At 49.9% G+C, this 13,977-nt stretch overlaps 1 protein-coding gene across 2 annotated transcripts in view; it reads left to right on the top strand.

The window, feature by feature from the left end:
- ABR (ABR activator of RhoGEF and GTPase) overlaps positions 1–13,977 on the top strand; it is a 173,381-nt gene that overhangs the window by 22,309 nt on the left and 137,095 nt on the right. Inside the window, exon 1 of one of the 2 annotated variants that reach the window (XM_033089015.1) lies at positions 12,493–12,947. The exons of the other annotated variant lie outside the window; for it this stretch is intronic. The gene's annotated coding sequence lies outside the window, so the exon portion shown is untranslated. Of the gene's footprint in view, positions 1–12,492; positions 12,948–13,977 lie in introns of those variants that run through there. 2 annotated transcript variants of the gene reach the window in all.

Here is a 13,977-nt window from a genome sequence, read left to right as displayed (position 1 = left end):
CTTCATTTCTCGCACCTCCACCACCACGCGGTGCGGGGGGGGGGGGGGTGTCGACAGGCTTCCGGTGGGTTGCGGCATCTGCCTTCTCGCACGAGTCACATAAACAGGGTCCCAAGCCCTGAGCGCATTTGCATGGCAATAACTGTGTAAACCTCAGAAAATGGGCATCTCCCGTGGCTCACCAAGCCCGGCTTCTAGAGCAGCGGCCGCACACACAGCTTCTGATTTGATGTAGGATTAATCAAGTGTGTAGGCGGAGGCAGAGTTTGGCCGCGGGTGCCCCACGTCACATTTAAATGTCACAGCGCCTGCGGCGTCGCCCCCATCCGGCCCCGCCCCCTGGGAGCCCTGGGGAGCACCGCTGGAGTCAGAAGCCCCATCCAAGGGGCCTCCCCAGGAACCTCTGCTCACAAGCATTCACGGAGAAAATAGTGGAAAGCGGAGAGGACTGAATCGACCCTTTTCGCCGGCAGCTGGGGCCTCCTTGTGGAAACCAGAGGGCCGTTTGTCTTCAAGCCAGCTGTTTCCAGCCGCAGTGTTTCTAAACCCTAAATTTAGACACACTTTCATCAAGGGTCTGTGGATTAGGAACAGATGACTGAATCATGTTCTCTTCCCTGACAGGGTCATCAGATTTCATGCAACATTTACCAAGAGCTAGCATGTCAACACGTGAAAAGGGCACGGTGGACACACCAGAGCGGGGTCCTCCAGAAGAGGGCTGGGAAGATGGGCCTTGTTGTCCACAGGGAAAATGCCCTTGCATATGACTTCATTGTGTGTGTGTGTGTGTGTGTGTGTGTGTGTGTGTGTGTGTGTATTTGGATGGGTATACACTAATTTCTGATTTTAAGAAAAATTGTTTTTTGTTCAACATGTTGATTTAGTGTTTACCCTGGATAATCCAAGATGTCCAATTTTAACAAAAAACTACCCATATATCTTTTTTGTCTTCGAGCACACTTAGATATTTCAGACCTCAGTTTCCCTTGTGCTCAGGGAGGTTGCTCGGCCTTGGTGCCTGGGAGAAAATTCTGTTTGTTGAGAGAGTGTATATTGTATTTAACTTTTCAGCTTCCATTACCCTTGAAATCTTTCAGGGAACTTTAGCAGTCTAGAAGCTCCTGCCTCTTTTAAGCTTGAGAGCCCTGAATTTAAGGCTAGGGATTGTCTTTCTAGATCTTCTTTTTCTTATTCTAACTGCTATTGAATGGCAAAGTATAGAGGGGGCACACTTCTGAGGAATAGGGTTGCTTTGACTTTTAAAAACACTAATGAGTTGTTAACTCTGCAATGACAATGAGGCACCTACAGAAAACCAAGTGTGTGGTTAGGTTTTGGTAACCTCAGTACTACCGTGTTTCCCAAAAAATAAGACCTAGCTGGCCCATCAGCTCTAATGCATCTTTTGGAGCAAAAGATAATATATTATATATTATATTATATTATATTGTGCCCGGTCTTATATTGACCCATCTTATATTAAAAATAAGACCGGGTCTTATATTAATTTTTGCTCCAAAAGACGCATTGGAGCTGATGGTTCAGCTAGGTCTTATTTTCGGGGCAACACGGTACTCACACTATGTCTTTACTAGGCTTGCTGTAATGTTTTTTGGGGGGCGGGGAGCGGAGAGGGTGTTGTTTCACGTTTTGCGTTGTTTTGGCCCTCAGGAGAGAGATGTAGTGTGCGTGTGTGGCCCAGCCCACATAATGATAGTAACGAGCACATTGCTCGCATGTGACGGAGCAGGCGCTGTGCTGTGTGTCTTACATCCGTTATCTCATTGGAGCCTCTCAACCATCTCGACTGAGGCAGTTACCATTGCCATCCTCATTTTACAGTGAAAGAAACAGAGGCTCAGAGAGGTTAAATAGCTTCAGAACACTAGGTCTCGCACCTAGGTCTGTTCTATCTCTAGCACCCACATCCTGACCTAAACCATTCAAGTCTGCATCCGGAAAAGCAGCCCAGAAACTGGCCCCATGAAGCCATTGTTAATGGGAGCCGCTTTGGGTGACGCTGCTGCATGCAGGGGACCGAAGCTCTTGGCAGCAGTGCCCCGGGGGGGGAATTAGCAGGTGTCCTTACCCCCCCCCCTTTTTGGAAGGATGAGTGAACCCCAGCGGGGCGCATCAGAGAAGAACCACGACTGTGTTGGCAGTTCTGCTTTTGTAAAAGTAAATATCAGTCTCCACCTTGGCTGTGACATAGGAACCTTTTGACAAGATTGGCATAACTGATACCCGGCCCGCGCCGTGGCATTCTCTTCCAGGCTATCAATTCTGCTTTATCAGCAGCCATGCCCGGCAGATAGGATGTCTGCTTGGGATATGTGCCCTTAGTCCCATTGACTGAGTGTGCAGGTGAACTCACCTGGACATCACCTCATTTCCCCTGCTGTGGGGGCTGGGATTGCTGCCTGAGAGGGCGTTGCATTGATTTTTATCATGGCCGTGTGGGGACTTCTAAAATCAGAAATGCTTATGAAGCCTGAGGCCCCTCGGGAGGGTTTGTTAGAAGTAGAAGGCCATCTCTCCCCTCGCCCTCTCCCAAACTCCCCAGTCAGTGTGCCTCGGATGGGTGGAAGGTGTGGGGGAACACCGATGTCAGTCTCGGGGTGCTAGGCACGTCCTGGGGCAGTGAGGTGCACCCTGCCTCTGACCACTGACAGCTTTGTCTGCTGACCGCCGTGTGCTGTGCCAACACTGGCGTTTCCTGCATGTGCCATAATGTGACAAAACCTGGAAAGGACTTCTCTCCTGTGCTCCTGAGATTGGAATGGCAATCCCAGCCCTCCACTCCCTTTGTCCCTGTCAGGGATTAGGGTTTGGGCAGTGAACGCAAACGTAAATTTCTCCTTATTATTCTCCCTGCACCCCGCTCCTCGCCACCTTTTCAGTTTCTGTGGCTAAAGCGCTGATGTCACTAATACAGCCCCCCATGAAGCTGGTGGGTAGCCCTGCTCAACCCCAAGACTTCCTTCTAATCTCAAAGCTGTTGGCCCAGCCCTGAGGAAAGAAGAGGGCTGAGGCACTTCAGAAGCAGTTCTCAGCTTCCTACTGAAGACACGATGATGACACTTTATGTCTGGTGACCCTGGACAGCACTGACAAGCCGTTAGTAGTCCTCCCTTCCACAAGGAACCAGCGACGTCTTCCTTGCACTGTGAACAAACTTGGACGAGGAACTAGAGTTTCTGTTCCCTCCAGAGGCTCATCTTTGCGTTTGGGGCCCAACAGACCCTGAGTGAAGCGAGGTCCTTCCTTGCTTGCCGAGATAGCACTTGCCCAGGATGTAACAGGACAGGGGGAGAGAATGAAGGCTGGACTGGCCAGGGATCAGTGGCTGAGCAATTCCCAGCGCAATCTGGGGAGCAGCTTTGATGGTAACTATGTAAAGACCCGCATTGTATGCGTGCCAAGGAGGTCTGGAAAATGTTAATCAAGGTGGTGCATTTAGGGATCACATTTTACTCTTTTATTGTCTAAAAATTTTTTTTATTGTGGCTTTATTACTTTTGCAACAGGAAAAAAATGGAATAAACTTATAATTTTTGTGTTTTTTTTTTAAATAAACCTCAACAGCCTATATGTTTCACACCTTCCATGCAGCCTTTTGATGATGTGTAAAATGCATACAAATGAGCAAATGACAAGGTGCTAATTGCAGTGTGGCATCTGAGCCAGCAGCTTGGGTGTTCTTCCGAGCAGGACCGTGGCACCGCTCACCTGTTTCCCCATTCTTCCCTGCTACCAGCAGAGCTGGAGAGAACTTTCCAGCTTATCAGAACTAGGTGTCTGTGACTCTGACCACTCCTGAGTGAAGCTCCACACCTTCAGTAACGAGGGTCTGGGAGGGAGATTGCCTCCTCCTGCGAACCAGGCACCTGTGCTTGCAGGACCAGGCAGGCCAGGTGGGAAGTCAGTTCCTGGTGTGTCTTGGACCATGCCCTCCTTAGCAAGACAGAACCTTTTCCTTTTTGGTTTTGAAAACCACATTAGAAATCAGAAGTGCTGCCTTGGGTAGATGTGTCCACATGTACTAGTGTTGGGGTTAGTGGTCTTTGTAGAAAGTCAGGGCTCCTGGTAGGCCTGGAAAGGTATGTGGCGAGCTTGCGTGTGCAGTTCCATGTGTGGCATCCCAGAGAACAACAGGGAACCAGGAGCTCCGAGGGCCAGAGCGTCTCCGGTTGCTTCCTCATCCGTGGTGAGCTGTGGTGGGAGGCCGACAGGGTCTCTTTTACAGAAGCAGCCCAGAAAAAACCAGCCTCCTTAAGAGCCCCAGTATGGAGGCTCTGGCCAGCCATGTGCAGAAGCAACAAACGTTCCTGTCTCCGAGGCCTCTTGCGTGGCTTTGCTCCATCAGTCAGCTGGGTGCATCTGCCCCAAGAGCCAGGGATCCAAGGCGCAGAATGGGCCTGGAACCAGGTCCAGCTGGTATTAAGAGGAGGTACCATGTCTTTCCTGGCCTATACAGGGTGGTTGCTACTGTCTCCTGCATCGGGCTGCCTGGCATAGATCCCATGTTCAGGGGCCACCTGCAAAAGGGACTGTTCCCTGGGGAGACTGAAGACCAAGTCATGATCTCATCTGGGCCTGCACTGATCTTCCCTGGGTGGTCCCAGGCTCCCTGTGTTGGCTGCAGGGAGTGGGGAGCCACCACCCAAGGCTCTGGAGACCAGCGTGGGGTCCAGGAAAGGGAATTCCTTCCAGCACCATACCCCCTCCGCTGGTTATCTGTGGCTGCTCTCATGTGATGTGCCTGTGGCTTCCTGGAGGAAAGAAACTTGCATAATCAGACAGAAATAGGAACCTGGGAAATAACTCAGTGGGGCATGTGGGGGATTGGGCAATGAGTTGTCTAGGAGACTTTGGGCCCTGAGACGAGTGTTAAGGTGAGGAAACACGTTCCATCTGAGCCATGGCTAAGACCCAAGGGGGTCCCTAGAGCTTGGGACTTTGGAGGAGTCCGGAGGCAGAGGGACAATAGTTTCCTGTCTGCGACCTGTCAGACTAAAAATTGAGCATGGGACTCACCCTGGACGGGGTGGGCAGGGGCGAAAGTTTGAACCCATTCGGCATGAAGCTGAGTTGCTGCAGTTCCAAGCCCCCAGCCACCCCCCTCCCCACCCCAGACCATGAGATCAGGCTCTGTTTCCTGGTGCTTCCAGAACAGGAATGATTCTCTTTACAGGCTCCTTACAATACTCAGCTGAGTCTGGACCAGGCAGGGCTGGGCTGCCTCATGGGAGACATGCCTCAGAGGTTAGATAACCCCTCAGGATTGGAAAGTGCTGGTACCCAGGTGGCACTGCCAGGGACCCAGAATTACTCAGAGCTTTTGCCCTTTGAAGTGCTATAGGAAAGTTTCTCAGAAGTACAGGTCCTTCCTTAGGAAAACGAATCTCTCATATCTCACCATGTGGTGGTATCATCCCCCAGGGCCTCTAGCTTTGTTCGGAGCACAGAAAATTTTCAAGAAAGTTCTGAGTGTACTGGTCCTCTTCTTTAGAGCCAGAAAATTTGAATGAGGCAGATGTAGAGCTGATACCCCAATTTTCTCCTGCATTCCCCTGAGATTAGCTAAGGAATAATTTTCCCTACGATGCTTCTTACAATACTTGGCTGAACCTGGGCCAGGCAGGGCTGGGGGTTGCTTCTGTGAGAGACATGCCCCAAAGACTAGATAACTCTTACAGCATTGGAAAACACCCTTACCACCAGGGACGCTCCAGATACCTGCCCACAGAGTAGTTGAAAGACCCAAGAGCGTGTCAGACTTCAGTTGAGGAGAAAGAGGGTGGTAATGCATCATTGTGTCTTCCTTTCCTTGCCACTCCCCATGGAGAGTAGCTTTGAGAGCTTTGCTGATAAATTCATATTAGTGTCAGGTGCCAGTGCTACCTGGTACCTCGCCTTCCTTGCTAGTGAAGAATCTTGTCCTGTTAAAGGCTACAGTGCTTTCTGCAGCATTGTGACTGGTGGATGGTTATGGTTGTTCGGTGGCTGTCTTAGCTCAGGCTGCTGTAACAAAATACCCTAGACTGGGTGGCGTAAACAATAGACATTTATTTCTCACCGTTCTGAAGGCTGGGAAGTCCGAGATCAGGGTGCCAGCATGGGTGGTTCTTGGTGAGGGCTCTCCTCCTGGCTTGTAATGTGCCACCTTCTTGCTGTGTCCTCCCATGGGAGAGAGAGAGAGAGAGTGAGAGGGAGAGAGAGAGAGAGAGCGCGTGCTGTTTGGTCTCTTCCTCTTCTTATAAGGGCACTAATCCCATAATCGGGGCCCCACCCTCATGACGTCATCTAAGCCTAATCACCTCCCAAAGGCCTAATCACTTCCAAATGCCACCACCCTGAGGATTAGGATTTCAATCTACGAATTTTAGGGGGACACAAACATTCAGTCCACATCCGTGGTTGGGGAGCTTGGGCTCTAGGCGCAGTCAGATCTGAGTGAACTTGTCTCTACCACTTACTAGCGGGGTGACCTTGAGCCTCTTCTACAAAGTGGGGAACGAGATCATATCCTCCACACAGAGGGGTCATGTATTAAAAATGAGAGTGACGTAAAAACAGAGTAGATTGATGGTTACCAGGGGTTGGGGTGGGGATGGGGGAAGGGGGACATGTTGGTCAAAGGGCACAGACTTTAAGTTATCAGGTGAATGAGTTCCGGGGATCTAATGTATAGCATGGTGACTATAGTTAGCAATACTGTATTGTATACTTGAGATTTTCTCAGAGAGTAGATCTTAAACGTTCTCACCACAACCCCTACCCGCCACCCCCAAAAAAGGTAACTGTGAGGTAATGGATGCGTTGGATGTGTTAACTAATGTTATTGTGGTAATCATTTCACAATACATGCTTATATCAAATCATCACATCGTACACCTTAGACTTACACAGTGTTATCGGTCAATTATTCAATAAAGCTGGAAAGCAAAAAGTTAGAGGGAAAGGAATATACTTAACACAGTGCCCAGAACATAAATATCGGTGAGGCCAGGGACACATTGACTGAAGAGCTTTCAGTAACTAGATGCCTTGGCCCACAGCCTCACAGTGGGGAGAGGTGGGTCCTAACACTTTCTGTGAGGGTTGAGGGGTATGTGCGTGTCCCAAAAGGCTTTTTTATAAAGACAGGCCTAAGAAAGGCTGCAGATTCTGTTGTGTCCCTGAATTCATGCTGAGGCCACGCCTTATATTAGCGATAGTCTATCATCTCTCCCACTTCCCCAAAGAATCCATTCTAGTTCCTCTCTTCACCCCCATTTTTGCCTCTGTGCAATTACTTTTGCCCCCAGAATGCCCTGCCTCCCCACCCTACCATTTTTGCCAATGTAACATTTAATGCCAGTTCAAATGGCACTTCGTCTAAGAAGCATTTGGTCATCTACTCAGTTCAAAGTGGTGACCACCCCCCCTCCCTCCATAACACACTGTCCAGGCCACTGTCTGGACCCACCAGGCACTGACTTGCCTCTTGGTGACTTCTGTGCATGTCTCAAATCCATTGTCATACGCATCTTAGGCAAAGGAACCCTGTCATATATAGGGCTCAGGATATATTCCATGAACTAAGGAATAACTTTTCTAGCCCTCAAAGCCCACTGCACTTCCTGAAATATTGGGGACCTGAGAGGTGGGAAAGAGGAAAGGTTTTTCCCCTTATAACTACGAGGTATGATTAAAAAAGTATATGGTGAATTAAATTTAAAAAATTTTTATTACAGTGAAAGACACATTGCCATTAATCCCCCTCAAAATACCCCCCTCGCTTCAAACGCACTTATCCCATTGTTCTTACCACTTTCGGAAGCAGTTGTTGGAGTCCTTTAGTGAGTGTCTCTTCAGTTGGGCTGTCATGGCTGCCTTGATGTCCTGAATTGATTCAAAACATTTACCTTTCATGATCATTTTGACTTTGGAGACGAGCCAGAAGTCGCACGTTGTCAGATCCAGTGAATAAGGTGGATGAGGACATACCGTCATGTTTTTATTTGACAGAAATTGCCATGTACCAGAAGCCATGTGTGACACAGAGCCTGTCCATTGTGATCACAAAATACAGTGAATGCTGCTGCCGAGTGCCATCCAACGGAAAGGCAGGGATCTTCAACATGGGAGGTGGCACATTAAACCTTAGTAACACTGCATGACAAGTTTCACCTTGTTTGGTGTGGTCGGGTGTGAGCTACGGTTGAGGGAAGGTGTGTTTTAAAGTGTGCCGTAAAGCATACTCCATCATGACAACGCTCCGTGTCACACGTCGCTTCTGGTATGTGGCAGTTTCTGTCAAATAAAAATATTACAGTGTGTCCTCATCTACCTTATTCAGCGGATCTGGCACTGTGCGACTTCTGGCTCTTCCTCAAAGTCAAAATGACCATGAAAGGAAAACGTTTTCAGGATGTTGAGGCAGCCATGACAGCACAACTAAAGATACTCACAGAAGAGGACTTCCAGAACTGCTTCCAAAAGTGGCAAGAATGATGGAATAAGTGTGTTCAAAGTGAGGGGGAGTATTTTGAAAGGGATTAATGGCAATGTGTCTTTTACTGTAACAGATTTTGTTTTATTTAAACATTGACTGTATTGTTTGATCACACCTTGTATATCCTCATTATCTCTCTCTCAGGAATCATAGATGACCTTCATTCCTGCATGTCAAGGTGAGGAAACCAAGGCCCAGAGTGGGAAACGAAGTTCCTCCAGGCCACACAGCAAGTTAGTTGCAGAGCCAGGCTCTAGATTCAGGGTGTGGTCAGTTTAGTGCTATTTCCCTTCTGTTGGAGAGAGGTAGTGGAGTGTTGAGGGGCTAAGACGTAGATTCTGAAGCAGTCGAGGGTTACTGTGATAATTCAATGATTTAATACATACAGTGTCCTTAGCTCAGCGCTGGCACAGAAAACACAAAATAAGTGTTTGTTGCTATCACCTTTATTATTTCTCTGCCCTTCACTGACAACCACTGCCTCTTCCTGCCAGGTCCCTTCATGTCAGGGAAGACAAGAACCCCGAGAATATTAACTGTGCCAGAACATTCTTACTGGGCAGCAGGTGAGAAGCTGGCAGGTAGCTTAGAGGACTAACTATCTGGGTTACTGATTCCAGTGGCCTGGGATGATGTTTTGGACCATCACAGACCCAAGGCCAACAAATCTGACCTTGACTAAAAACTGGGTGTTCAGTTTGTCTCTTTGTTTCAGTGAAGGGAAAACGAACCTTCTTCCCTTTTTGCAGGTGCCCAGCAGACCAGCTGAGTCTGGGGCAGTGCCCTCCAGAGCTCTCAGGCCTGCCCAGTGGTCACCATGGCTCAGTGCAAGTAGTAGTCCCAGAGGTGTGCCCAAGGCCTGTCTGTCTGTCCGTCTGTCAGCCAGTCTGCAGAGTGTCTCTAGCTCGGTCCTTGGGAGGATAGAGTCCCTAGAGCAGTTTCCATTATCGTTTTTCTCTCACTAAGCTGAAAGCAAGATTTTTCCAGCTATCTGGTTGGAAGGGCATCAGTGAGTGACAGCTTCAGCCTACAGCCCCCTGACCACTCCCTGTGGTCAGGATCCCTGCTGACAACCTGCATCTGTTTTTTCAGATTCCCAGCCAAACAGAAAGAGGAGACCCAGGGCAGGCACCCACTCAAACACTGCTTTTTCCCAGGGAAGAGCACCAGTTTGCCTCCTTCCTCTAAAAACAAATTTAGTTGCAAATTTGGGACAGGACTAGGAAGAAGAACCCTGAGAATTGAGACCAAAGTTCCCTGAGTGGGCTGAACCATTTCTGAGTTCCTATCCCACTTCCATGTCAGAGTCTGATTGGGTGAAAAAAGAGTGCACGCCAAATGCTGGCCGCTCAGCACGGGAGCCCTGTGCATTGGGAGTTTTTAGCTGGGATTTTGTGTGAGCAGTTACAGAATTAATTGGAGCAGCCATTCTCCTGCCCCACATCTCATCCTGTGATCCTGTTGTTTTTCCTGAGTCTTTCTGGAGAGTATGGCCATTCTTCATTATTATTATTATTATTATTATTATCATTATTATTATTACTAGGGAAGGGGAACAGGACTTTACTGGGGAACAGTGTGTACTTCTGGGACTTTTCTAAGTTGAGTTGCTGTCCTTTCAGTCTTAGTTGCAGGGGGCACAGTCCACCATCTCTTGCAGGAGTGGAGGAGTCAAATCGGCAACCTTGTGGTTGAGAGGACGCGCTCCAACCAACTGAGCCATCGGGGAGCTCAGCGGCAGCTCAGCTCAAGGTTCCATGTTCAATCTTAGTTGCAGTGGGAGGAGCCCAACCTCCCTTACGGGAGTCGAACTAGCAACCTTGTGGTTGAGAGCCCATTCTCCCACCAACTGAGCCATCTGGCCACCTGGGCAGCTGAGCGGCAGCTCATTGACTCCACTCTAGTTGCAGAGAGCGTAGCTCGCTGGCCCATGTGGGAATCGAACCAGCAGCCCCATTGCCCAGAGCTCGCGCTCTAACCACCTGAGCCACCCATCCGCCCCGAGTATGGCCATTCTTGACATGACGTCGAAACCAGCCCAGACAGTTCTTTTCCAGTTGGTGAAGCTAGGCTAGCTATGGTACCTGTCCTTCCTCATTCCAGGCCCTTTGTGACCAGGACCATATGTGGTCATTTATTCATTCATTCACTCACTCATTTATTCATTGAAACCACTATTTCAAGGTGCTCTCATTCACAGTGGTGAATGAGAGATGTGGTTCCTACCCTCTTGGATCTCTCAGTCTAGCAGATGAAACAGGCAAACAGGCATTGAGTGGTTCACGAACACTAAGTAACCTGAAGTGCAAGCCTCCGTGGTCTGGTGGGTAGGGAAAACTTCTTAGCAGAAGTAGTATTTACATTTAGACCAGGAGAAGAGTAGGAAATATCCAGGCAGAGTCAGGGGTAGAGCATTTTAGCCAGAGACATCAACCTGTGCAAAAGTCCTGAAAAAGCAAAAGAGAGCAACGAGGAGAATGTGCCAGATGAAACTGAAAGGAGATGCAGAGGCCAGAACACAGGGCCTTGTGTGCCACCAAGAGGATATGAGTCTTTGTTCTGACAGCCGTGGGAAGCCATAGATGGGTCTTAGAAAGGAGTGACCTGCCAGATGTGTTTTAGAAAGTGCTCGCTAGTTTCTGTGGGCTGCTGGGAAACTCCTCCAATTGACCGTTCTCGCTGTGACGCCAGCCTGGTGAGCCTGGGGCTGCTGAAGCCAACAGTCCAGCTCAAAGGTGACCGCTGTGCAGCTTTCACTGACCACCACAGCCAGTTCCATTCTTTTCCACTTTTCCTTCATTAGAATACGTGTCACATGAGTTGGTTTTTCACGTCAGCCACTGGCACCAGACTGTGTTCACGAGACTGAGCTGACCTGCCCAGGACAGGGTGCAACAAGTTTTGGAAAGGGGAAATTAGGAGTCACAAAGTTTCATAACCAGAATCTGAAAGTGCCTTATGTAAACGACGCACGTCTTGGGGCTGTAGGGGGACAGAGAGCAGGCCGAGTCTGAGTCATCCACGTAGGAAGGAAGACAAGGGTAGTCCCTTGCAGGAAGGGGATGGCTGGTCTTCTGCAATTTCTTCTCAGAGACTATCCACTGGTTCCTAATGACCTGAGATAGGCCACCAGCCTGTCTGCTTCTTCCTTCCAGGGGTCATGATGATACAACGTAGGCTGGGTGCAGGTATGTCCCCAGCTTCTGGGGAGGGGTAGCCAGAACCACTGGCATCCCTTATGGAGGTGGCCTGGGCCAAAGGTAAAATTTAGGGAGGACACCAAAGGGAAAAGAAGAACGGGGGTTCTGAGCTTGCCAAGGAACTATACTCAGTTCCCCCTAATCAAGTAGTATTCTCAGCTCTGTTGGCATTTGGAGACAGACATTCTTTGGGACAGTTCTGCATATTGCAAGACACTTTAACTTCTCTGTCTTTAAAACGCTCCTACATAGTGCAAATACTTCCTGGTGGGGCAATACCAACTACCCCTCCCCTAACTGAGAATCACTGTTCCAGTGTTTATGGGGACCGAGTACGTACAGCTATGCTTTAGGTCTTGCAGCTGGCAAGCAGGGAGACTAGGAAAATCCAGGTATCTCAAATATCCCCTAAGATATTTGAGAATGTCTTAGGGGAGATTTGGATGATTATTCTTAGGCCCCTCTTGGGGGCTCCTGCTGTCTCCTGACCCCAAATGGAGTTCCTCCTGACCTCTACCCTTGCTGCTCACAAGGGTAACATGCAGCCCTGTGCAGAATCTGTGGGCGAAGCTGAGATTTGAGGGCAGGTTTGTTCAGGCCTCATGGCCGGGCAGCCTCTGGTGGCTGAGGTGCTGCTCTGTTGGGTCACCAGATGGCGCTCAAGAGCGCCCACTGTCTGCCGCAGGAGCTCTGGTCGCAGGAGTGACTGCAGAGGGAACTTGACTTAAAGAGGCCCGGTCCTTAAAGAGACAGGGCCACACAGGCGCGAACTTGAACGGTAACCCCAAAGCGAGACTCCACTGATGACGAGTCCCACTGGCTCCTTTGTCCCAGCCTTTGTCTCTGATGTTCCTTTGTCCCAGCCTTCGTGAATGTTGAGCTGCCACTTCTTGAAGCCAGGTCTCCTTGACAGCCTGCTCCTGTGGCCACTCCTGGGCCTGACAGGGCCAGGGCCAGCCTGGTGGGTGGCGTCAGAACTCCTGACAGAGCAGCGCAGGGCTGGGATGCATCTGCAGAACTCTGGCTGAAAGAGCGAGGAGCACAGCCAGCTTCAGGGGAACGGTGACCACAGAAAGGCAGAGGGCCAGCCTCTGAGTTCTGACCGCAGCTGGATATGCCCCTGCTTTGTTTGATTGGAGCTGATAAGGTTGGAGCCATTGAACTTTGTTTCTGGGTTTGGGGACTTAGAGAATCCTTCCGTCTCTTCTGCTGGCCTCTTTCCGAGTGCTGATGAGGACGCTGTGGTAAGTAAATTAGGAAGGGGGCTCCAGACCCTACTGCTGAGCCCTGTGACCATCTCTCTAGGGAACCTCTCATGTCGACCCGTGGGTGGTGCCATCTGAGCCATGCTGGATGGGGCCACTTTAGCGGGGGCTTGGCACGGGACCCTCCTGAAACTGCCGCTTGCTTAGCCAATCTAAGGCAGCTACTCTGCCCAGAAAGCTGGACGGCTGGTGGCCCCTGGCCATGGGAGCAGGGCTTCAACACCCTCTGGGTACGTGTGGGGAGCGTCACCGCTACAGGGACGTGGGTGTCACTGTGCTTTCTCCCGGCCGTGGTGCTGAAGGAGGCGGCAAGGGGGTGAATGCAGTTCTTGGGTTTCCAGCTTGCCAGAGCTGCAGAGCTTCCCCATGACTCAAGCTGACACAAAACTTTAGCAGAGAAATGAATAACTTGGGAGGGCTGTGAGTTAATCTGTGCTGCCTGCAGATCTCGCTGTCGGCTGGAAAAACGAGGAGCTGGGAAGAGGCAGGTAGGACGAGAGCCAAGGATAGAGCTGTTAGGCCAAGGTTTCTCCCTTAGAGGGGATTCAGTGGAAGCCTGGGGAATTTTCTTCTTTCTTAGGCACAAGGGGTGAAGGTGAACTGAGGACGGTAAGTACCACTTTTCTGTACCAAGGTAAGGGAAATGAAGCAAGGAGTGGGAAACAGGCCACCCCAGGGTCTGCTAGGAAGCAAAGTGTATAGTCCACTAGGGCTAGTAAAAAGCCTGGAAGTCATCTACCTGATCCATTTGGGTATTTACCTGCAGATGTGAAAACTGAGGCTGGAAGGGCTTGAGACTATGCGCAAGTCACAGAAGAAGTAGGGTTTGGCAGGGCCTAGAGCTCAGGAGGCTGTCATTGGATTGCGTGTAGCTTGTCTCCAGGGTCATCTGGCCTGTTGTAGTAGAGGTGGTTTTCTTTGGGAACCGGTTCTCTTTTGCTTAATCATTGGTGGCCCAAGGGGTTCTGGAATTACACTGCCTTGCACTCCTCCTGTAGCTCCGATTTCT

This window comes from Rhinolophus ferrumequinum, chromosome 21 (genome assembly GCF_004115265.2).
Source record: "Rhinolophus ferrumequinum isolate MPI-CBG mRhiFer1 chromosome 21, mRhiFer1_v1.p, whole genome shotgun sequence".
NCBI classification, from domain to species: Eukaryota; Metazoa; Chordata; class Mammalia; order Chiroptera; family Rhinolophidae; genus Rhinolophus; species Rhinolophus ferrumequinum.
The sequence above is the reverse complement of the archived record's forward strand: the minus strand, read 5'-3'. Positions and strand labels throughout refer to the sequence as shown.